Consider the following 26,034-nt stretch of genomic DNA (forward strand, 5'->3'; position numbering starts at 1 on the left):
GATTAATTGATTGATTGATTGATTCCTCTGTAACTATTTAGCTAATTATTACTCGCGCTCTCACCTGAATCAGGGGTGTCCAAACTTTTTGTGTCCATAAATAACCTGTTCAAAGAAGTCACCTGAAAGGGTTTTTTCTTTCCAGAACAAAAAGTTTACTCTTTCTTTCTATAGAGAAGCGTGATTAAAACTCAAGAAGAAATGTCTTCTGCCTAAATGTTTTCAGTAAACTGACATAATCCAATAAAGTTGAAGCCAAACATGAGGCTAAACTTAATAAAAGCAGCTCCCTGCCTTGTGTTTGTAATGCGTCAGCTGCTGCTCTCTGATGGATGTTTAGCTTTAACATCTGCAGAGCGTTTGGCGTGTCACCCGGCCGATTCAGGAGGACGTTTTCCTCTTTTTTTCCACTTCTCACTCCGCTTCAGAACAGCATTGTTATTTATCTATTTCAAATTATTGATCTTCTACAAACATTTTTCAAGGTATCTTAATTACTCGCAAAAGAAGCGGCGCCTTGGCCGGCGGACAACACAAATAAGTTAATTTGCATTTCTGTGTTGTGAGTGTTTTGGCAGGCGGCGCGCCGGTCCAGATTGTAACCCCTATTTCTGCCTCCAAAAACCTGCCTTGGAGGAGCGTCCACGGAGGGATTAGGGATTTAGTGGGGAAGGTAAGTGTGACTACAAGCTTTGGCTCGCCATCTGCTCCCCAGCAGAGTTGAGGCCAACCTGTGCAGCCTGCAGCAAAGACCTGGGCACTGTGCTAACTCCGGCTCGAGCCAACCTGGCGCCCGCGGCCCCAATCACCAACAGTCTGCTGATTAGTTGTAAGAAGCGCTCCATATGTAGCAAAGTTTTTCCCCCCTCTCTCCGTCTCCTTCCCTTCCTTCCGTCCTCGTGTATTCTCTCATTAAATAAAGATGGATGTATGGAATATCCGCCATTTTTTTTTTTTTTTTTTTTTTTGAGCAAATGGCAGATCGCCGTCGGTCGTCTGGCAAGGCGAAAACGAGCCTGTTCTTCTTCTGTCTCACCTCTGACAGAATAATGCCGAGCCAGAGAGGAAGGGAGAGGAAGATGAAGAAGAAATCCTGGCTCTCCTCCTCCTCCTCTTCCTCTCTTTCTTCTTCTTCTCCTCCTTCTCCCCTCTTCTGCCTGGCAGCTCCAGGAGACAGATGACAGGGGTTTGTGGCCGTCTGATCACCCCTGGGTGGGTTTTCCTCATTTATTCATCGCCGGCTTATTGGAGGAAAAAACAGGAGGAACCCAGGAAAAGTAATCACACCCTTCACATGTTCCCATTTTACCATTTCCACAAATAAAAACCTGAATTATGCTGAAATTTACACAAATATATACGATAGCACACCATCTTTATAGTGAAACAAGGTGGTGGCAGTATTATGCTGTGAGGACTTTCTTCATTTTGTGTATAAGACTGCAGGATTTATTAATAGAATCTACATTTTGCCTTAAGTTTTTCGTTCTATTCCCGTAGTTACAGTTTTTATTGTCATAATTTAAAATATACAATGTTTTAGTTTCAAATTTAGCATTTAAAAGCTTTAAAGTAAATTAAGCTTAAAATTATTTTAAAATGGTGAAATACTTAATTAAAATAATTTTTATTATTCCCAACATACCGCCCCCTGCTGCTCAAGATTATAATATACACATAGCATAAATTTAGAAAGCATTAACAAAAAACCTTTTCTCATTTTTATTAATTTTTATTTAACAGCATAAAATGTTCCAGAATGCATCAAAACTTTGCCTAAAATTTGTTTTCATTTCCCCATATTTAGTTTTTCTAAGTCCGAATTTTAAATTTCCAATGTTTTAGTTTCAAATTTAGGATTTGAAAGGTTTGAACGTCAAGCCCAAAACCCTGAGGAGTTGACAGGGAGGCTACACTGATGCAGAGAGATAGCAGGGAAGTTCAACTCATGTCTTCCATCACTCATGATGGACAAGGATCGTATCCTCTACTCCAACATCGCTGTGATGTTGGAGTAGAGGATACGCAGATGCAGAGCTTGGAGTCATCCAGGACATGTTACTGTGGAGTATCGTCTCTGCTGCTGATATTAAGCTGTTAGCATGTAATGATAGCAACAGTCTTCAGTCAGAGGCTGTTTTAGATTCGTTGTAGAACTGACGGCTACAAATGTAAACGATGTGGAGATTGTTTGTTTTCTCTTTGGGAGAAAAGAGTATTTTAAAGTTGATTTTAATTGATTTGACGACTGTTAGTTGAGTAAAGAAAGGCAGGATGAAAGTCTGAACACACACATTCCCCAAATTAAAACATCTGGCTGAAATACTTTACAAAAACTATTAAAGTCTGAGGAAACGTTGAAGTTGTGGACCAAATAAAGCATGTAGAGATGAGGAAGAGGAGGCAGCGACTCCCTCAGTGGAGATACCAGAGAAGATGAAACGGCGTCAGCGCAGGAGGTTGAAACGTAATACTCATTATTAAATTGCAGCTATTCCTGTTGCCAGGAACCTATTTCTCAGTATTAATTATTCATATTTTGTTGCGGTAATCCAATACTCAGGTGAGAGCGGCTCCTCGTGACGGAACGTGTAATTTCCGAGCTTAACGGCGGGCCGAGGAAGAAACGGATTAGTATAAATCACTAATGGCGGCGGCAGCCTGAATCCGTCTTGCTTTGTGTTTACCAGTAGTTTATTGCTGCGCGGCGCTCCGAGGGAAACACTTTTCCCTGACCTTTCTCCAGACTAACTACGGGAAGAGGGAGGAGGGCTTCCTGTCCTCCGCCGGCTCGCCGTGAATACGCAAACGAAGACAGGACAAGCAGGCCCGGTTCTTACAAATGGTGTTTTTCAAGCAGAATAGTGCCATCACTTACTTTTGATCCGATTAGCCGCGTTCAGGCCTCTCCGCCTCGCCGAGCGCTCGGTGATAATAACAATTTATGGACTAGCAGGAATTTGGGGAAGATTATAAACGAAGTGTAAAAGCCCCAGGCTGTGCCTTTTTGTTTTGTCTTTTGTTTTTTATTCTCAACATTAATGTCTCTTTCTGTCCTCCGTACGGTCGCTGATCCTCACTCATCCATATTCCTGCAAGAACAATAAACATTTAACCCTTTCATGCATGAAGCATGATGACCTCGCTCTGGATTTGTTCTCTTCTCAATCATTTTTATGCATCTGGCGACACATTTTTTTCCCAATATATCAGAAAAAGTTTGAATTTGTTCAGATTTTTTTAAAGTATGAAGAGTTATTGAGATTCTGCATCAATCTAAGAACATCTAGTTAGAGCTAAAAACGTATAAATAATATGGATTTCTATTTTTCTCCTAATTGCCTGGTCAAACTGCATGGTGGGTCTGGTTGCCCTACTATGTGGGAGCACATTTTCTCTACAGTGTTTCGTCTGTTGCATATTGGACTAAATTAGCCCTTCTAGATTCATTTTATTTTAGCATAACTTTAGTTGTTTTAGTGCAAATTGTGTAAGAAAAATTGGCAAAATTTGTGGAGAATTTCTTTTTCTCCTATTTTTTTATTTTAAAATTTTATAGGTGTTATATAAACTATGTGCTTTAACCATTTTGTTGTCACTGATTCCCATTTAAAACTAATTATAATGTTACCAAATTGTTTATTTTTATATTTTCCCACTGTGTATGGAAAACCTTTCAGAATTATGTTTTGTTGTTGTTTTTTACTTCAAATTACAACCAAACTGTAGCATTTCTTTGACGTTTTCAACCATTTTTTAGTCACTAAATAGATGACAACATAACTTTAGGTCTTTTGGAAATAAAGTGAGATTTAATGCAATTAGCTACAAATGCTAAGCTAGGTTTTAGCTTTTTCTCCTATGTTTATATTGACGTTTTTAGTCTAATCTGCTACTTTAAGAGCCTTAAAGCTGCAGTATGTTACTTTAAAAAATATATTTTTGTTTACATGTTTGTTGAAACTCTCACTGTCTGTTCTAAGAAAGACAATCTGAAAAAAATCAAGGTTTTCTCCTCCCAAGGCTCCCAGTGCTAACTAGAAACAAACCAATCAGAGCAAGGATGCGGGTCTTAGCGCTGTCTATCACCCTGGCCTGTAGTGAATATTAATAGCAGCTAACATGGCCGCTTATGATGGCTGATGAATCATTTTCCAGTAACAGGAAATTGGGAAGTCCAGTGAGTACATGAGGGTGAATGGCAGCACTAAGACCCGCCTTCTCGCTCTGATTGGTTGTTTTGTCAGACAGCATGGTGACAACTTTAACAAATACGTTAAAAAAAGTATACTTTTATAAAAGTTCCATCTGATAAAATGTCAAATCTGACTGCCATAGGTGAGGATAACTTCTACAGTAGGAGGATTTGCAGGTTTTTATTTGTCAAACTGACTTTATAAACGACTTGAAGGATTCCTGTCGCCCTGCTGTCCTGATGGTTGGAACAAGAAAAAAGCCAATTAGGTCATTGAATATGCACACATCTTGCATGCTCTCTGGACTCCTGTAATTTGGGTTTACAAAAAAAAAAGCGTAAAGGTCACCCACGTTAGTCAGATTGCTCTCGACAAATTCTAAAAAGGCTCACTGGTCACGCTGAATGTATTCCCTGCAACATAATTAGCCACAATTCCCAGACGTCCCACAAGCCCCGCCCCTCACCTCAAAACGCCTCTCACCTCTGCTTGTTCTGCAGCCATGACACCCCCCCAACCCCGACTCGCTGCAGATGCGCTCGGCTGATGCATAAATTAGTCATCAACATTAGCATTAGCCGGCGCGTGGCACCCGGTGCCAACTGCTCTCCGAACGGCCATAAAAGGTCATGTTTTGATGACTGAATGCCACACAGGCACCTTGGCTCCCCGGAGGAGGGTTCCCCAGGTGCGCGTGAAAGGTTAAAAATTACCTACCCAACGCCGCCGCTGCCGCCGCCGCCTGTCTCTGGCGAAGGAAATAATTAGGGGGTTTTTAGGGAGCGGCAGAATGCCTCGCTGTCAGATGACAGAGCGTTACCTAATGGTCGTATCTGGGGAAGAGTCAACCGGCCTGTCATTCTCTTGACAGGACAAATGAGGATAATGGTGCCAGAGAAATGGGCGCGCGCTCCCCTCCCCTGTCAGGGAGGTGAAGGGGAGGAGGAGGTGAAATGGCAGCGCCTGAGCAGAATAACAGAACGCTAACCTTTTCCCTAAATCTGTTAACACGTGTAGGAGCGCGGTAAAACTGAGGCTGATGGGATATTTCAAAAACAAACCAGGAAAGTCTGGGAAAGATGTGGTTTCTGTGACTACAATGGTTTTCTCTGGGTACTCTGGCTTCCTCCCACCATCCAAATATGTTTCCTTAAAGCTGCAGTATGTAACTTTAAAATAAAAAAATGACGTTTTCTGAGATATTTGTTCAAATTATCACTTTTGATACTGATATCTGATACAGAAAAATATTGCTTAAACGTTTCTTTATCTTAAACGCAAACATAAATGTACTAAATTACACATTTCTTTGATAACTTCACACCAGTACAGGACATTTAAAGGGGCAGTATTATGTTTTTTACAGATACATAATATCATTTTATAGCATAATAAACTGTTACCTTCAGTTGTTATAAAAATGCTAAATGTGTCAAATATGACTTAACCTTTGTAATTTAGCTTCTAGAAACTGGGCCTCTGTCTTTAACAGACTATTTTTCTGAAACTCTGCCGTCAGAAAGTCATCCCAACATGGCTCCTCTATTAAACATTTTACCAGCATTACTCTGAGAAATAGCTCGTATAATGACGTCAGCAGTCCCAACAGGTGTTTGCTAATTGCTTCTGGCTAGTCTGAAGGAGCAGAAAGGGGGAGGAGCTGCACCTTGAAGGCGGGGCTAGGTCCCACCAGGTGTTTTACACAGCTGTCAAAGCAAAACTCCATGAACAACATTATCGAAACAAGTTGATTTTACGTAATACCGACCCTTTAAAATGATCACTTTGTCATAGCAGGATGGTATAAAAATGCATTGATCCACTTTTTACACTTTTGACACCAATAAAGATTGAGATTTAGCTAGGTCTGGGTGTTTTATTTGAAATGAAAGGAAAGTTTTACAACAGTCTGAGGATTTTGACCAAACTTGTGAAGTGATTGGAGTATTTTTATTAGCTGTACTGGTACAGAGTTATCAAATAATTAGTAACTTAGTACATGTATATCTGTTTGTAAGTCAGTTCTGTATCAGATATCGGTGTTAGTTGATACTAAACCTCAGATATCGGTATTGGAAGTGAAAAATGTGGATTGGTGCAAACCTTTTTGAAATGTTACTTCTGATGCTTAAATCTTTCTGATTGGCTGCCAGTCAAATTTACCAAGTTGTTTTGGCTCCAAGCTAGCAAAATGGACACCAGATGAAAGGCCACAATGCATAAAAATGAATCCGTTTTCCCAGACATCCGTCTTCATGAAGTGTTTTTGGTAAAACCCATTGTCTCTGAGGTCACGACCTGCAGGAATGTGCCACAATCTAAACACAATCGTGGATAATTCATCGTCCTTGACCCGTTCGTTCCTCGGAGGTGTATTTTAACTCTCCGCTGCCTCAACAGGCGCACAGCGGTGTCATCTTTGTGTTTCTCCTGCTGCTCCACCTCCTGCATGCTAACAGAGGGGTTATTAACATAACAAACTTAAACGTCTACATAAATAATACGCTCACGGAGATGCAAACCGACTCGCCTGACACTGTTTAGGCAGCGCCTCCAACATCTGTTTATGAGCACTTTGCCTAATGATATCATCCGATATCATTAACTGTGGCAGTGCGCAGCGCAGCAGCAGCAGGTGCAGCTGTTTATGCGTCCCCCATCCCTCCGCCGCCGCCCCAACACACACTCAGGAAGACTTTTACAATCTCCTCCAACACCGGCTCCAACCCTTCCACCCCACAAATCGACAAACCGCTCATTAGGACAATTTTCCTCAACAAAAAAAACCAGCCCCTGTGATTTCAATCTGTATATCACCTGTAATTGTAGTTTTTAGTGCGAGTCTGATTCCATACATTTAGCAGGAGTAAACTGCGCATGGTGAAAAGCGCGCGGCTCGCCAGCTGCACGCGCCGTTTTTAGACGGGCTTTTCTCTCCGAAGAGGAGGCGGGGTCGCCGCTTTGTTTTCTCACGCGGGTTTTCTCTGTTTAGATGCTGGAAATTATAGAAAATTATCGTCTCTGCTGAAGAACAATGAGGATTCGTCCTCTTCCTGACCGGAAGGCCGCGTTCGGAGGAGAGGGGGGTCTCCGCAGGTTTTTCCGGATCCAGACGGGATCGTACACTGCTGTAATTAGTCAGATGGTCCATACAGATGTTGTGAAACGCCAGAGACAATTACAGAATTTAGAGGCCCAAACACACAACGCATAAGGCCAAACATTGACTTGTTAATAGACGTAAGGAATATCTCTGCATTGAGGAGACTTTGGAGACGTTGATGTTATCTATCAGAATTAGCATCAGCAGTCGACAGTCCTGTCCTTTTTAATAATGTTCAGTTCAAATCAGGGCCAAACGATTTGGCAGAAAAACCTATCATAATAAAATCGTTTCATATCAGTTGATACCGATAATTATTGATTAGTTTTTTGTTTTAAATACGTGAACAGCCAAACTGATGGCGCGAAAGTTCCTGTTTTATCCAGTTTTCTCTCCACGTCGTTTTTTATTTTTAAGCAAAAACGAGGCACAGACGGGAAACTTGAAACTGCTGCTGCGCCATTTACTCAGCAGGTTGTTGCTAGGCAACCGGAGTTAGGAGGGACTTGAAACTGCTTGTTACTCAGCAGGTTGTTGCTAGGCAACCAAAGACAGAGAAAGTTAAGTGTTCTGTCACATTTTCTATTGATATTGATCACATGTCCATCACGACGATATATTGACTTATTATCCAGTTGTAGTTCAAGCTGTATGTGGAGAATTAAGTTTAAGAATTTATATCAAGTATGCTCAGAATTTCCATGAAGCAGTTTTTGTAATTCAGGGGTGTCCAAATTTTTTGCCCTGGGGGCCAAAACTGGTAAACGCAAACTACTGGTTTGCCACAAAATTCATTACATTTTCTTACAATTTTGTTTGTACCTGCTCAAAAGTAAACTTTTCTTTTTTTTTTTATTAATCCTGTGTGTCATGATAGATCCAAAACAAGAAAGTGAGTCCAATAGGGAAATTTTGAGGAAATCGGGTCAGGTGTGTTTCTTTGCTGCAGGCCTCAGGTTTGTGTGTCAGTGTGTCACAAAGCAATGAAGGTTTAATTCAGAACCACTCAAAGATTTTTAATTTTACTATTCTCTCCTTTAATTTTGTTAGTTTTGCATCGTTAAATGTTAGCATTTATGTTTTTCCTAGAATTTAAAAAACTTGGTTCTTTAGTTTGAAGCTAACTTCAGTCTCAGTTGAAGTGAACTGTTGAATATGTGAACGCCAAGCGGACCGGATACTGCTCCAGAAGCAGGAAGTGGTCTACAGTACAGTGCAGGGCATTCTGGGTAAATACAACCAAAACAAACATGCTAGGCTAGCACTAGCATGAGAAATAACTTTTAGTCATTAGCCAAAGTTATTTTAATAACTAAAATATTACACTACTTAGTTTTTGTTTGGATTTCGTGAAGAAGGAAGTTGCTCTCAGTGTCTTCAGAGGGTTTTGCGTCGTTTCCTTCAGTGGTTCTTGGTGCAGCGCCCCCACAGGCCAGGAGGGGAACAGGTTGGTTTCACATACAGCAGCTGAAAATTGAACAAATGTTGCAATTTTTTCTCCAAAATTAACTGAGTCTATCATCCTTACTGAACATTCAGGCACAAGCACTGATGGATAGAAAAACTCCTGCAATTTGGACTTGATAACATGAAATTCTTGAGATGTTTCAGTGGAAATGTGGCTCACTTTGTAGTTTATTTAAAACATAAATGCAACAAAGAGGAATCATTTATCGAATTGGTCCCTTCTAACAGTACTACATGTACTACAGACTGCAAGGAAAAATAAATCATACAACTGTAACCCAAACTTCTTGTGTAAATATCGTCCGTCTTCTGATCTTTCTTCCTTTGGAGTCTGAGATTTCACGTTTTCTCCCAGAGGAGCCGTTTCTTTATTTGTAAGCAAAGACCCCGATGATGAACCCGCTCCGAGCGCCATAGCCCGTCGGGATTGCACACCGACCGCACGAAACGACAGAACGTGAGAAAGTCCACAACAAACACTCCTCCTCCTCCTCCTCTTCCTCCATCTCCTTCCAGCTGTTCCTCTAAATGTTGATTACACAAGACACCGGGGGAGCTTCCTCCCTCCTTCCTCCTCCTCCTCGATCCGGTAGCGGGGCGATCCCCCTCCTGAGGAGCCTGACCCGGGGTTGGGGGTCCGGAGAGAGGGCTGCGGCCTGCAGGCCTCTTGGCTGGGCTCGTCTTCCCCCCTCCGCTCACACGTTTCAGGATGGCAGACATGGGCAGAGACAGCAACGGCCCGCGGACAACTGGTGCAGGAGCAGGATGCAGAAATAAAAAATTAAAACTGCTCACATAAGTTTGTGTCAAATGAAACTGAGACCAGGGAGATGATTTTTATCCAAGCTGACTTTGTTTAGATGGGGTTTTTGTGCTTTTTCAGGCATTTAGCCGTTATCCAGCTACAGAACATCACAAAAAATGCTCTGAACTCACCAGTTATAATGGACTTTCCATAAGGAACCCTATTTAAACACTTTCATCACCTTCAGAAAGTCAAGTTTCATCGTCTTATTGGTGCTTCACCAGAATTATGATTCAAGGACCTCACCACCATGCGTGGTTTCTAACAATAGAAACCTTTACAATTTGCCTTTTTGTTGCAATTAATTCCAAGTAATATCACACAAAGATGATCCAAGTTTTTAATAAATGGCATTGTGTCATATCTGGTTCAGTTTCATTGGCCAAACGAGTGCCTGAGAACTGTCTGACTTGTGGAATAAATCAGTGAACTAGAACCTGTCCGACCGCATGAGGCAAGATAAACATCTAAAAAAGCAACATGTCATGCTCCAAACTAAAGAAATTCAATACATAAAAAATTGATCAGTTAGGAAAACATGTTAATTGTGATTCCATTGGCAACTATCTAGTTTAACCAACATTTTTGACTATTTTCTTCATTTCTTTCATCATTATGTCCCAACACTAAACATGTAGATTAAATTTGGACATCCAACTGGTCAAAAATGGGCCTTAAAACACAATATTCTGCCAAATATAGGGTCCAACTGGTTAATGTCTGTTAGTTCAATCTAGTTGGTGTTTCTCCAACGGCGGTGTTTTCCTGTGGTTGACCTTCTGATAGTTGTTTTCACAAGGTTCCCCAACGCCAACGTGGTTCTGGTCAGACACTAACAAATACCTGGTTCTTTAGCTCGAACCTCAACTTCACCATCCGCCATCTTGTTACTGCGTTCTTCTACTGCGTTGATGACACACACTTGGTTTCCCAAACGAATGGACACTGGCTCTCAAAAAACACAACATTAACTAAGTGCAACTTAGAAAAACTTTGACTGAAACGAAATCAAAACATAAAATTCAACTAAATTTTAACGTTTTTCAAACATTACAGGAAAACATCATGAAACACCTTAAAACAAACAAAATTAAAAAACACAATTTCAAAACATTTCAAAGATAAAGCAATTAAAGTCCTCACTCGTGTTTTTATTTTTTTAGTTGTGTTTAGTGAGTTGTTGAAGTGTTTTGGACTTCAGGGCCACCGTACAGCTTGGTTTGGGTGTCTGAAATCGTTTACTCAGTAGATCCTTGTAGAAACCAACAAAACCAGATTTTTTTGGCACTAACTTCCTTTTCTAGAGGCATGTTGGATTATTTACAGAATGAAAAACTGTAAAAAAAAATTTGCTGGTTGATGTATTTGTTGAAACTTTGCGACCTTGAACCATTTGAGGAAAGAAAATGGAGAAGAGATGTTGGTGTACCTGTGGAGACGCTTTGATTATTAAGTCATCTTTACAAGAAGAAGAAGAAGAGAGACGGGCGTTGGTGTCGCCTGCTTTGTTGTTCCTGTTTTACAGCTAAATGACACATTTAGGATTTATTAAGACAAGAAACCATTTTCAGAAAGTGACTCGGCGGCGGAGCCTCCGCGGAGACGTGCTCATTACTCCGTAGCCCCGGGCCGTGTTCAGCGCCGCCAATGCAATGATTTTCTTCTTCTCTGTCTGTATTTGTGCGCAGCAAAGCCAGATGCCATAATGTCACAGCGGTTTTGTTCAAAGCCGTGGCGATGATTTGGGCTCCCAGCAGGTGCCGTCCTGATGTCTGTTAAATTATTAAAGCGAGGGCCACATGGCCGCATCGCCGCCGCGCCCCTTAGATTAAAAACAAGAGACGGCTCTTTCTTGTTCCCTCTCATATTCATCACCGTTTTCATGACGTTTTATATTCTTTTGGAAATATTAAAGAGGCATTTGTTCCCTTTTCGTGTTGTTTGCACAATGGCTATCGGGATCTTTTTGATGCCGTCTCGTCAAATTGAGGTCCCGGCTGCTTCTTGTAGTTCCCTCCACTCGTTTGAACTTCCCAGCAGACTCCGATCTTACCATGAAAACCGCCTCCGCCGCGTTGATAAATAAGTCATGCGGGCGGGATGTCCGACCTCGTCACAATCGCTTCCAGCAGCCGCCGCCTCCGTCGTTTTCTCCCCCCCCCCTCCGCCTCAAACGCTCTTTTTGTTGCTTTGATGAATCTGTAATGACCAATCAATGCCCCAACAAAGTCTGCAGCCATTGTTGAGATCAAGCACCAACTTGAAGCTACAAGATGCCACCTTTAAATTCTTTCTGTTGCTTCTTCAGTTGTTTTTTTTTTTCCTGTTTGGTTTGGAAGAAAGTCTGACTGAAGAAGCAGAAAGTCGATGACAGAAACCTTTCTCAGAAAGATTGAAGAAAGCAAATTATTTAAAGGAATACTTTTAAACTTTGTAATTGTTTGAGTTGGATGTGAAGTAAAAAAAGATCTTTAAAGGCTTTTTCCACTTTTAAAGATGCAGCATGTAACTTATAAAAAATATATTTTTACGTTTGTTTAAACTGTCATCACGTCATCACAAGTTCATATGAATTTTCCGTCTTAGAAGAAGGCATCTCCTCTGCCTTCTTCCAAGTAGAAACAACCAACCAGAGCCAGGAGGCGGGGCTTAGTGTTGTCAATCACCCTCTTTATGACCCTCAAATGTGTTTGAATGCTTATGTGAGCACCTGAGATCAAGCCAAAAGCAGGAAGTAGACTACGGTGCAGGGAATTCTGGGTAAATACAACCAAAACAAACATGCTAGGCTAGGCTAGTGCTAGTAGGATAAATTGCTAGTGTTCTACCAAAGACAAATAACTGCTCAAATCTGATGCTGCTCCCTTTTTGTTACATTTTGTAAAGAATGTAACAAGTCAGTGTCTTCTTCAGAGGTTTTTATGTTGTTTCCTTCGGCAGTTTTTGGTACAGCGCCCCCACAGGCGAGGAGGGGAACAGGTTTTTCAAATGGTCTGGTTGGTTTGACTCGGAGCAGAGAGAGTGTGAGCAGCTGTGAATGTAACAAATGCTGCAATTTTGTCCCAATCGAACCGAGTCTCCTGCACCATCAAGTGGAAATCTAATCTAGTCTAATCTAATCTCAACACCCAAATGACCAAATTCATCGTGTTGTTTTTAGGTTATTGGTTTCTAAACAAGTCTGAGCCTTTTAGATTTTGCTCAAGGTTTTTCCAGATACCAAAAACAACAGATTCATTGTTTTTGCTCCAGAAGTTTCTGGATAAAATGTGGAGTTTTGAAACTGGCTTTGTACAAACATTGCTGTACATTTTTTTTCCACCTGCTGCTCCGCTGAGGTTTTAAACCAAACTTTAATTTCTGTTAAAAACAAAAGTTCTTTGCAGCTTAAAAAAAAATAATGCAAAATTTAAAACAACTCTGTTGACGTGAACCAATCATAATTATGTTTTCACAGATTTGTCCACCAAAGGAGACATAAATACCCTGAAATAAAAGATATTGTAGCTGTTTGAAGTAAAAATTCTTGGATTGTGCATCTTTTGAAGAGATGAAAGAAGTACGGAGCCCCACATGCAACCTTCCCCTCCCACACCAACAACAAACCCCAACCTCTCCTCTTCCTCCTCCTTGTCTTCGTGTTCGGTGCATGCCAACAAATCCTAATTGCACCCCACACTCGTCTCTTCCCACTGACGCTGCACGCCTCGTGCCACCGAATTCCTTGTGTGCTAATTAGGCACGCAAACCGCGGTGCGACGCGCTCCTGACAGGTGCCGCCGGCTCACCGAGGTCACGCACACACACTCACGGCGAGAGACAGACGACAGGAGAGCGGGCTCGTGCTCGCCGTATTAAAAATAAATGGAGATAGGAGGGGGAAAAAACGAGAGAGACAAGACGTGTTAATTTCTAGCTTCCATCTGTTATTACATAAGCACTGCCAACAACGAGAGAGGAAGACACAAAACAACCGCCATGTCTGAAGTCCTCCTGCACAGAAGAAGAGTTCCCCAGGGAGCGGTAATCGGATCGATCGAGCAGATTCGTCTCAAAGTTTTGGCGTCTGAAAGTTAAAAAAATGTAACCTGGAGTCGTTTCATGGTAAAACAAAGCATAAAACGTAGCGTGTCAGAAAATTTTGATTTCATTTTAAGCTCAAGGGAAATCTTGGAAGTATTTTTTTTTATTATTATTTATTTTGGAAACAGTTTGGTAGAGAAGAGGAAAAAGAAACTTAAGACAATTTTTAGATTTATTTTTGGTAACTTTGAGAGTTGGGGGTAAAAAAAAAAACTTTGCTAATGGAAAATTATTACAAAGTTTAACAAAGAAAAGCTGCAGAACCAAAATTCATCAAAAATTGTGAGAAATTAATAAAAAAGTGAAATAACCAAATTCATGAGCTTAAAACCGTAAAACCAGAACACAAACCTGTTGTAGAAATATAAAAGTTGCACACACACAGCAAATAAAGTCAAATGAACATTACATTTAAAAAGTACCTGTAGAAGTTTTGGGGAGTTTTCTTCTAAACACGTTTAAATGTCTTTAAATCTATTTCATATTCCATGTCTGAGGCGCTAAACAAATAAAAAATGTAGCTAATTCCTCCGTGAAAGCATAAGCACGGCAACTGGCAACTGTTCTTAATCAAAAACTGCATTATTTGGGCAAAATTATGCAGAATTAAACAAGTTCACAGGGAAATGTCAAAATTTGGACAGAAATATATATAAAACCCTTAAGATAAACAGTTTGTCTGATGTTTAGTTACACTTTAAAACTGATTTGTTTGTTGAGTGGACTTCCAGTGAGTACAACAGTGACCCCTTGTGGTTTGGAGGACCAACCGCAGTGAAAATAGGGATCTTTGCTCCAGTTTGTGGTTATGTTTTAATGTTTTGTTTAGTTTTTAATTTTGAGATTTCCTACATCGTGAAGCACAGATGAATCAAAGGAAACAAAAAACATGGCAACTTGAGCTAAAGCTGGGAAGTAAAATGTCAAATTGAGGCGGCAATGAAGCAGGACTAAGGTTTTGAAAATAGTTTTGGACTTGAAGGAGATTGAAATCTTCTTCGTTCAACTGAACCTTGAAGTTGTTGATGGTCCAGTTTTCAGTTAGAAAGTTGCTCTTAATCTCATTGTGATACATTTTCACATCTGACCTCATTTCAACAGAATCACCCTGATAGTTCGTGAAACTCTTGCGTCACGGTTCAAACCTTCAGCCTCGACTCCACAGCTGCTCCTCATGTTTTCTTTAGTCGCAACATTTTCCACCGACTCGAACTGTCCTGTAAAAATATTACAGAGACGGCAAAGACTCACCGTTTGTCATCGAAGTAAAATGTTTCCAGATCCGAGGAACAATGGGTCCATCCAAAAACAAAGAGGTTCGAGGAGTGACGAGCACCTCGGGGATGTTTTCCTGAAGACGAGTCGGCGTTTCCCGCTTCGTCTTCCTGACTGCAGGACGGAGCGACGGTCCGGTCAGGATGCTCTCTGCCAGAGTACACATGAATATCTCTGCTGCTTTTCAGCGCTCTGTCCGCTGAGGCCGACTTGTTTGAATTGTTTCTTTTGGACGCAGCACCTGAGAGTGAACTGAGGACAAAGAAGAACCTTTCTTCACTCTGAAAGGTAACAGTTAAAAGATGACGCTGGGAACAGTTTTTATTTATTTGTGTTGTGAATCAACAGGCTGGAAGCACCAGATCTGAACCAAGGAGAAAGAAGTCGCTCTGAAAGAGCAGGACTTCCATGAGTTGATAGGAATATTGATCTGGTTGTACTTAATCAGATACTGATATGTTAAAAATGACTAATGTAGCAGTAAAAGCTACTGACAGCCATCTTCGCTTTCCTTTCCGCTTCAAGTTACGCTCTACCTTGTTTCAGTCTATCCCATGAAGTCCCAATAAAACATCCAGAGTTTGTTCAAGATGCTAAAAAACGTTTTATCAAAGCACCGTTCCCCGGCTTCACTCTGTTCCCCTCTCCTTCCCGTCCCATGCATTATTCACAGCCGCATTAAAACACCGGGCCGAGACGGAGCGCATGTGGAACCAGGGAGGTGCGGCGGCAGCAGCTGAAAGTGTCACAGTTTGAACTTTCTTCCCCCGTTCTCCGTAGTTCCTGCTGGTGCAGCTGCCTAAATGAGAGGGATTAAGTTAACTCCCTGCTTAAAGGAAGAGCAGGCCCTGGATTAGGGCACCAGGCGTGGACACAGTGAGCGTTCAAGCACGAGCCGGCGCCTTTTAGAAAGGAGACGCGGGGCAGCGGTGCATGGCCCGCACAGGCAAACTCATTGACAAGTGTAATGCCGAGCCTGCAACATGGAAACTGGTGTCGGGGCGCAGAGGGGGAACGCTGGCTGACACGCTCGCAAACTCTTTGTTCCCAGTTTCACTTTCCACCCAAAACCTCCATCTTCTACCATTACTCACACCTAATAAGGCTTTTATATCAATCTTAACTGGACTCTTAGAGTTGGGGGACTTTATAGTGTTTTTATTTCCTAATTTTGATCAAATTTATTGTAGAAACAATGGTTTTACAGCAATAAAAGGCCTGTTGGGCCTATTATGCAAAATGTATTTCCATTCGAGTTTCTCCTAATTCTATAAACAGCTGAAGTTCTTAAAACAAACCAAGACAATTTCTCACAATAAATGAACCTTTTTCGATGTCTGTAAACTGACTTGTGTCACAAACTTCAGAAATACAACGTCGCAAATCAGCGGGGAATTCCCTGTTACCCAGCAACCCCAGCAGAGTTCCGCCCGTCACCTAGCAACCCCAGCAGAGTTCCAGAATATTTGGTCAGTTGGTTTTACCCATAGACCTATAGTATACAGTTGAAACCACAAGTTTAGATACACAGAATAAAAATACACAAACAGGTTTTTTTTCCTCACTGTCGGAAGTTAAATCAGATCAAACTTCTCTTGTTTTAGGTCAATTACTGTTGTGTCAAATGACAGAGCTTCTCCAAACTAGTTTATTTTTTAAGGTGTTAGTCTTATTTGAACGACAAAAAAAAAAAGTAAACCGGTGAGTAAAAACCTCAGTATTAAAACGAGATCTGTTTGGTTTGTAATCAGAGTTACTTTAACCAGGAAGAACCTGCTGTTTGTTTGTTTGTTTGTTTGTTTGTTTGTTTGTTTGTTTGTTTGTTAAAAAGTTTGCTGATTTAATCTGATGCTGGTTTGAATTTTTTGGTTCGAGGTTTTTGGATAGAATCATGTAATCAGCCTTTCTGCATATCTGATAAAGCATTGGTTTATTTTAAGTGGTTTTGGTGGAAAGAAAATGTTCTCATTTCTAAAAATGAAATAGGAGAAAGATTTAAAATAAAATTAATAATGAGAGGCTTAACCTGCTAAGATAAAAAATTGACTAATATGTATATTTTTTCCTCTACAGAAAATAAACATCTTAATTGATTACAGAAATATTTTAAACAGTTATGTGGTAAATGGAAAACTATTATGTTTGCTTTGTTTACAAGGTTTTTCAAAGATCCTTTCAAGTCGGATCGGCTTTGATGTGGAAAGACTTAAGTAGAATCAACAAAATTATTTCTATTTGGTAAAAGTCACAGTAAAGATAGATTGATTTATGAATATCTATAAAATCAGATGTTTACATAAACTTCCTGAGTATTTGGTAGTTTTTCACCTTTGACCTGTGTAACCTGGGTCAAACATTTTTATGTTTTCTTTTCTCAGTCTGATAGCTGCTGGAGTTCTGGTCCAGTCCTCCTGACAGAACTGGTGGAACTGGGTCAGCTTTCAGATCTGGCCACAACTTTTACTTTGTGTAGGCCACACCAGAACATTGACTTTGTTGTCTTTAAATCACTTTATAACGACTTTGACTGCTGAGCATCATCATCCGTCTGGAGCTTTAGCTTCGATGTTGCTTCAGTACTTCACATAATGTTCTTTCTCATGAAGTGCACCAGTTCCTCCTGCAGTAAAACAGCCCCACAGCATGATGCTGCCACCACCATACTAGACAGTTAGGGCGATACAGGCGTCTTCGCTTTTTCTCCAAATGTACTGATGGTTACTATGGTCAAACAGTTGCATTTTAGTTTCATCAGAGAGGACGTCTCTCCAAAAATGAAGATCTTTGTCAATGTAGACATTTAGAAAATGCAATCTGGATTTTGTGGAGGAACAGATTCTTCCTCACTGAGCGACCTTTCAGACCCTCTAACTTCTGATTGGACAAAACTAATTATTCAGACTAATTTCTGATTGGATTTTTGGTATAATGGCTTTTTCCTTGCTGAGCTGCCTTTCAGCCCATAGTGCAGGAAATGTTTCAGTGAATAAGGAATGCTTATTACCAGCTTCAAATGGGGTCGATTTGCACATTTCAGATCAGAACCTGCCTCTTAACATTGTGATAGTTGGACATTTCCATTCACGCCACTGAACGGCCATCTTGGTAGGCAAACAGAAAGCATAAAGGAACCATGTGTACGAGACCAACAAAATGAAAGTAGAGTACTCAGAAATTGTAATTGAGTAAATATCGTAACGCATATTGTTTATAACTTATATAGGATCGAGAGCTAGTTCTAAGCTTGTGGCTTGTTTATTGTTGTCATAGCAACTCCGTAGCAACTGTCATGACGGTTACAGATACCTACTAAAATGGCTGTCGGCGACAAAGTTCATGGAAATGTGGCGCACATGAGAACTATGTAAGAGATAAAACTTCAGGCATCAATCAGAAGTTTCCAAAGCCGTGACATCATCATCTGGGCTTTCCCTCATTGGTTAGAGAGACAGTAATCATCCAATGGTGAAGACACTAATAAATAAATCTCATTGTTGTGGCTTTTTAATAAATGGACATAAATTTGGTGATTTTGACTGAAAACAAGAGAAGTTTGGTTTGATTTAACTTCAGACAGTGATGTAAAAAATGTGGATGTGTCTCTTTATTCAGTGTTATCTGAAAGCTTAATGCTGTAATGTTTTCCCAAGCCCTTCGCAGAGGGGAAAAAATCCCAGGAAGGAGTTGAGATGAACAGGTGGTGAAACAGTGTGAGAAAAACAACAGACACCTGCTCATGAAACCCAACCTGGTTCCTCCATCACATTCCAGCAGAGTTTTTACCCGGCGAGCTGGGAGGATCCGCTCCGTCTCAGCCGCTCTATCAAACCTGCATTTAGATGGCAGTAGAAGGGTTTTTTTGTTTGTTTTTCTTTTTTTTTAAAGGCTGAAACCTGCATGTTTTTGGACGGCGTTCAAAGGTAGAGCTGTGACACAAAGCCTGAAATAACTCGGTGCTGGTCTGCGGTAACCTGACGCACCAGATGGTTAGCTTCACCAAACCATCTGGGAAGAAAACCGCAGAATGAAGAGGACAGGTATGGTCAAAATCTGAATGCGGTAATCAACTGGAGGCTCCCGGGCCACATGCAGTCCACAGGATCATTCTGTCCGGACATTACTGTCTTAAATTCAGATCAAATGTATCACAATATGAGAACAGAATCAGTTTTTTACTACGCTGTACTTTTTACTTGAGTAATTTTATTATGAAGTATCTCTACTCTTGAGTAAAATTTCTGGATTTTTTTTATCCACTGAATGAAAAACAAACATGTTTTAACCAAAACAGACACACACCTGCAGTTTTGGTTAAAGTTTCATAAGTTTTTTTTATTTTTTTTAAAGAAACTGATTCGGAAACATTTTCTTTGTCTGATTTTGTTATTTTCTGTTGCTTATATAAATTCATGTCATTTTCATCCTTAAAATACCAAAATTTCCACTTAACTTTATATTTTGGTCCATCAAATTATGCAATTTTACTCGGTACTTGAGTAGACTTTTTACCAAATATGTTTCTACTCTGACTTGAGTATAAATTTTTTTTCATTCTGCTGACATCTGGATAATTTAGATAATGGACCAAGTTATCTGGATGATGGACAAATTTTTGGTTGGATCTGACTAATTCCTGGTTGGTCCTTATTCTAACTGCTCCTGCCTGTTACTCGGTTTCATAAAGCCCAAACCTTGACGCTCTAACCCTGAACAGGAACTCAAATCGATGACATCACGCTGCTGATTGTCTCGGCGATTGCGTCATAATACAGTGAAGCTTGTTGTCCAAACTCCCTGCCTCGTTGCCTTGTTGCCTCGTTGCCTTGTTGCCTCGTTGCCTAGTTGCTGCCTCATTGCCTGGTTGCCTTGTTCCCTGGTTGCCTGGTTGCCTGGCCCTCGGTGGGATCAACCTGGACGTCTGATGCTCTTTGTCTTCTCCTGGCTGCAGGCTGAAGAACCAGGCTCGGCTCACGTCAGCTCCGTGACATCAAAGCGACCGTGACACTGCGGCAAACCGCCGATGACTGATGCCTTTTTGTCTTCCTCAGTCAGGACGCATCGCCCGGCCCGCGGACGGCTCTAATCGCATCGACAGGTGACACGTATGTGGGAACCAGAAGATGATGGGGAGACGAGTCGGATCATGTGACCTGCGCCTCACATGCCTCCTCCGTGGGCCGTAAGTGTGTGAGGAGCTTTGCTGTGACAACACATGACATTTAGGAAACAATCTGAGGGAAATCTTGTTAACAAGATGCAGAGGTGACGTGTTTTAAAAAGCCTTTCTGTCGCCACCTCTAAAAATATTTATTCTCTGGAAAAACCTACAAACATATTTCATTAATGTCCTAATTAAAGCCCGAACTGAAGGTGAAGCCTTAAAGTATTATAATCATGTTGATGCTCAAGTTAACTTTGGTTTAAAAATTTGAAAATGCTTCTGCTGAAAAGTTGAACAGTAGAAAAACCTCCATTATTAAAACCGTCCAGATTTAAAAGATGTCGTCTTGTCACAAATGTTTTTAGATCAAAATACGGAAATAATCAAATTTTAAGCTGAATTTTAAACATTCAACTGAAAAGTTTTAAACACGAGTAATAATGCAACACGTCAAATGTTCATGTTATTCTGTCAGACTCTACATTTATGTTTGACAGTAAAACGTTTGATTATTTAGCAGCATTTCAGAACAGAAATCACATCTGATTTGTTTAGTGTGTGGAGAATTTTACTTTATCTTTGTTTAAATAAGAATCACAAAAACCGATTTCCATTCGTGTTTGTCTGGTTTGACTTTTTAATTTTAATTTCTTGCAGATTATTGCGAAATAAATGTGTCTTTAGCTCATAGTTTGGGGGGTTTGATTCGTTTCTTACATCCTTTCAAGTTTTAAAATACATTAACATTAGAAAAAGCCTGAACAAAACACTATAAAACGTGTTGCTCGATCAGGAACATGTTGCATTGACTGCTGGTATCAAAACATCATAATCAACATATTTTGTCAAATATATGACAGAATAAATTTGACAAAAGGAACGAGGAAATGCAGCCCATTTGGGGCTCTGTAACTCTGTATTCCTCAGCAGTAGAAATGTTATTCAAAGTTTTATTGGTTCACAGAAAACTGAATTATAGTTGGTGAAATTTGAGTTTTTATACCTTTCATGGTTTTTACGTGACCACAGTGTGAAGTTGGATGATTTTTTTAGATTTTAGCAGAATGTTTAGCTAACTGTGTGATGATGTCACATACTTTTACATGTAAAAGTTTAAAAACTTTTAAATTTAAATCATGTTTGTCTTCACATGGACAATATATACATCTAAATGTTGCTGATTCGGTCTCCTTTTACCCAGTGTGTGTGTGACGGCTGTAGGACTTCTGGTTTTCTGTCAAATCTCCCTCGAGGTCAGAGTGCTCACCCCAAGCCTCCATTCACTCCCATTATAAGTTTTCCTCTCAATACTGGGATGAAGTCGTCTATTCAATCTCTCATTTCTCCTCCATGAAACTTTGTAAATTCATAAAAATCTAAACATATGTCCACCGGAAGCTTCTACTCATCACGTTTCAGAATCATTTTGATACATTTGTATTTTTTCCCCCTGTAGTTGTTTGTTTAAAGGATTAATTTCTCATCTTTATGCTGTGGACTCAGCAGAGAAGGCGGGAATCGCCATAGCAACCAGTGACACAGCATTTTCTGAGTTTGTTTCTTACTCTATTTTCTTCCTTTAATACATTATTAAATCAGTTTCTATTCGTAAACGCATGATAAGAGTTTTCTTTTTTTTTTAAATGGTTTTAAAACATGTTTTATGCTTTTATGCAGAAAAGGCGGGAGTCACCATAGCAACCAGTGACTCGGGCATTTTCTATGTATTTCTTTTACGCAATTCTAATTTCCTCCTTTTACTTTGTCACTAAATAGGTTTTTATTCATTTTTGTATTAAAAAAGTGTTTCAAAATGTTTTTAAATCTATGCTTTTATATAATTTATAGATAGTTTTTAAAGAAATTAGCGATGATAATCTGTGTTTTGTCCAGAAATCATCCAGCAGGTGATGGGAGTTATCTCTGTGGGAGGGATTTGTTTTTAAAAAATGGGTTGAAATACCTCAGATTAAAGACTCACAGAAGCGTCAGATTAACTCTGACTTCTGAGGTAAATCTCCTCCTTTCTAGATCAATGGCAGTTTAATAAATATATCTAACTGTACATTAACAAGCTGTTCCCTTTGAGTTCCTCCTTTGGCAGCGGGGCGGAGGAGTAAAGTGCCGTTTGAAGCAGATATTTGTGTTTTTTCCTGACGAGCTTCAGAGGAAGTTTGCAGACATCTTTGTCATCTGTGGCCCAATTAGCAAACAAATTTCCCGACAAACACGGATAATTTAAAAGAGCCTAGGTGGATCACTGGCTCAGTGCTGTGACCGTTTCAAAGAGCCGCCGCGTTGTTGTGCGGAGAAATCCCCTTGATGTTTATTAGTTGGTGAGGCTGTTGAATCCCAAATCTTTGTCCTGCTTTTTTATTTCCTCCTCTCAGATAAGTTTAAGCTAGCGAAGCTTGTTGCAGGCCGCGTTGAGTCCTATTTGCTCAGTCGTCGCTTTTCACCAGCGAGCTGCTTCACGGGCGTCCGGTGGGCTCTGATGTACTCGGCCCGCTTGAGTGTTTTCTGTTTGGCTGCTGTCATTGAGAAAAGACACATAAGTACTCGCTCCGCGTCTTTCCACACACTCTTCTCGGCGATGAGCTCTCCAGGGCGGAGAAATTCCCCCTCTCTGTCTTTATCTGCTGGTAAATGTTGACAGACCAGTGAACCCTGATGTCGGACTGTGACAGGCGGAGCTGTTTGGGGTGAGAAGAGGAGAGGAGAAACAAAGGAGGAGGATGGTGCGGTGGTTAGCCATCATGGCTGCTCGGCTCCCAGCACCTCCAGCGCCATTCCCAGCTCCGCCCCAGTCAGCCGGCTCGCACACCATTAGGGAAATGGCTGAGGGCTTCTCGCGCTTCAGACCCGGCTGCACCGTTCAAATTAATGAGCGGATTGTCAGCATTTCAGAGCTGATGGGTGTGACGAGCAAAGCCCCAGTAAGGATCCAGAAAACAAGGAGAGTCAGGACGGAATTCACTTCAGAGGAAATTACTGTCTTTGGCCTAGTTTACGGCTGTAAACTTCTGTAAAACCGCCCCGCATTTCCTACAAAGCAACCAGACAGTCCTGGGATCTTTAAGGTAGGTTTTCCAAACCAAGACCACCTTAGAAATGAGGACAGAGGAAAACCCAGTCGTCTCTAATTCATCTGTTTGGGTTGCTTACTGTTGATCTCAGGTGTTTAAACTCATCTAGTAGATTGTTTTGTAAAGCGTCTTGAGATCAGATTTGTTGTGAATATCATTAAACTAAACTGAATTGGTGCTCAAACATTTCAGTTATTGTTGCTTTGGACGGTTGACCTCAGGTACTCAAACTCATCCACCATTGACATTGTTAGTTTGAGTGAGATTTCTTTGTGGTCTGGACTTTGACTGGGCCATTCTAACTCTTGGCTGCTCCTCTTGTCCAGTTTGTTGGTTTAGGTAGATTTCCATCTAAACTAACAACTTTCTCCTGGTCTTTCTGGTCTTCAAGTTGTTGACTTCAGTTTTAGGTTTATGAAGTTTAGATTGAATAAGAAGTTTGACTCTATTTCTAGGGCCATGATTGCAGTTTTTCACTTTGCGTTTGATGAAAAATTAAACAAAAGTTGTTTCCTGATGACCGACAGCAGGATGGTATCTGAGGTGTGAAAAAGAAACAAAATGGTGGACATTAAATCCACCAGCTGCTGTTAGGAGTGTCACCTCTCCGTGTTCTCCTGTGGGAACCGCATTTGTTGAGTTTCCCCTGACGAGTCGGGTCGGGTCACCGATGAACGTGATCTGCCAACGTTGCGGTCCGCCAGGAGTCGGAGACACAAAGGTGAGGAGAGACAATGAGCTGCGGTGGCAGCGTTGGCGGAGAAACAATGGAGGATGTAGCGCGGCGGTGTGAGGTAGACTGAATGGAGACGAAGATGTGTGGCACACAGACACTGCCTGGAGGGACTCCAGATGGAAAACTGGATTTCAGCTTCTAGTGATTCACTGAAGAACAAATTATATGAGTCCTCAGGGTCCTATTGCCGGTGTGCTACTGAGCAAGGCAGCGTCTGCCTGAACTGATAACAGGAAGTCGACCTGAACAGGAAGTTCATCCATCCAATTGATCATCCAAACATCTGTCTGTTTGCTCATTCATCTGTTCACCTATTAAATCATCCATCCATCCATCCATCCATCCATCCATCCATCCATCCATCCATCCATCCATCCATCCATCCATCCATCCATCCATCCATCCATCCATCCATCCATCCATCCATCCATCCATCCATCCATCCATCCATCCATCCATCCATCCATCCATCATTGTGTATTTTCCTAAGTATCTCAGTTAAATTTCTCTCCATGTTTTATAAAATCTTCTCTGTTTTTATCTAAACTCGATCAGGTTGATCTTCCAAAACCTCGGCAGCTTTTGTTTTTCCCTCTCCTTGTTTCCTGTAGCAGTCGCTGCCACGGCACTGAACGTTGGATTTAGGTGTAAATTAGGAGCCATCCAGCATTAGCATAATTAATAGGCACATGTGCAAAAGTTTCTCCAACCTTAGAGAAGAAAATCCTCCTTTTGGAGAAGGCCGTTTCTTTTTCTGCCCTCATTAGACATTCAGCAGTGAGGAGGAAGGCAGCAGAAAAAGGAACATCTCTGACATGATGTGCAGCAAAGCAGCTTCATGCACAAATTGGACAGAAAAATAATTAAAGTGCTGTTCTGAACGGTGAAATCATGCAGCTGGAGTTTGAATCCTGACATTAGAGCATAAACACACGTTCACCTGTTTTTTTCTCGCCGCCCGACTCCAATCAGGGTCCAGTTAACAGAAGAGGAGCCGCGTCTCCCAGTGGGAGCCGGTCAGATATTACAGCCGGCTGATTAGAGACAGATGAATGTACAGTAATGATCCTCCGCCCTGTTTGATCTGAACTCCTGCACTTCGCAGGTCAGCAGACGGTTTTCTCATCCTGCCGGACGCTGCTGTCCGTTTTTCTTCCGTCTCAGGGAATTCACTTCACTTTAATTGTTTGACAGTCTCTCCCTGCCTTCGCGCCGCGGCCGCAGAAGGTGCAGAGGATTTTTTTTTTCTGTTTTTTCCTCCCTTTTTGAGGCATTAATAACCTTCCGCTCGACTGATTCCCCAGGGCACAACCTCATTATGGCTTATAGGCAGGAAAAATAAACCGTCTGAGCCGCCTGGCAGCTTTTTTTTCCTTCCTTTTCTTGGAGAAGCGCGGAGCTGGTGGTGTTGTTGCTGACTGAGGCACATGTCCAGCCTGTTATCTGAGTTAAAGCCGGCTGCTGTTGACGGCAGTCTGCACTGGGGGGCAGCACATGTTTCTGAGGATTCATTTTAGAGCAGAAGTCTGAAGGTTTTCAACGTTTTTCAGACCCTAATACTGATGGAGAGGTGGTGCAAAAAACACCATTTGTCATTCTACTAATATGTAATAATACTGTCCAAATAACACACAGCTTCTCCTATAAAGCATTTCTATGTTAAAGTTTGAATAAAAAGCTGATCACCTGATAAACCACCAACAAAATGTTGTTTTGCATAAAATGCTGAATGTTTAACACTTTTACTCACTAAAACTAAAAATTTGTGACTGAAATGCAATATTTTTGCCTCCTTTTAATAATTGTGTACATATATTTTCTTAAATATACAGAAAATGTATAAAAAGTCCAAAATTTGACGACCCTTCTGTAGAAAACTACAAATTTATGACTAAAATACAATATTCTCTGTCTCCTTTTAACAGTTTTGTACATATTGTGTTTGAATTTTAAAAACAAATACACAAAAAACGCATAAAAAGTCAGAAATCAGACGTACCCTCTGTTGTACCGCCATGACCCTCCTAGAGGTAGCGACCCTCATGTTGAAGACCTCTGTTTAAAACCAGTTTAATAAGAAACACTTGTTAAAATTATTGTTTTTCTGCATCTTCCTCATTTA

At 40.9% G+C, this 26,034-nt stretch overlaps 1 protein-coding gene across 4 annotated transcripts in view; it reads left to right on the forward strand.

Moving 5' to 3' along the window:
* Positions 1–26,034, forward strand: part of LOC103457362 (von Willebrand factor D and EGF domain-containing protein) — a 108,201-nt gene that overhangs the window by 13,921 nt on the left and 68,246 nt on the right. For 2 of the 4 annotated variants that reach the window (XM_081597795.1, XM_081597799.1), the window contains one exon: positions 19,978–20,108. The gene's annotated coding sequence lies outside the window, so the exon portion shown is untranslated. Of the gene's footprint in view, positions 1–8,891; positions 20,109–26,034 lie in introns of those variants that run through there. The other 2 variants (XM_081597794.1, XM_081597806.1) reach the window with 1 other exon arrangement.

The sequence above is a fragment of the Poecilia reticulata genome, chromosome 2 (assembly GCF_904066995.2).
Source record: "Poecilia reticulata chromosome 2, P_reticulata-male-v2, whole genome shotgun sequence".
Lineage (NCBI taxonomy): Eukaryota > Metazoa > Chordata > Actinopteri > Cyprinodontiformes > Poeciliidae > Poecilia > Poecilia reticulata.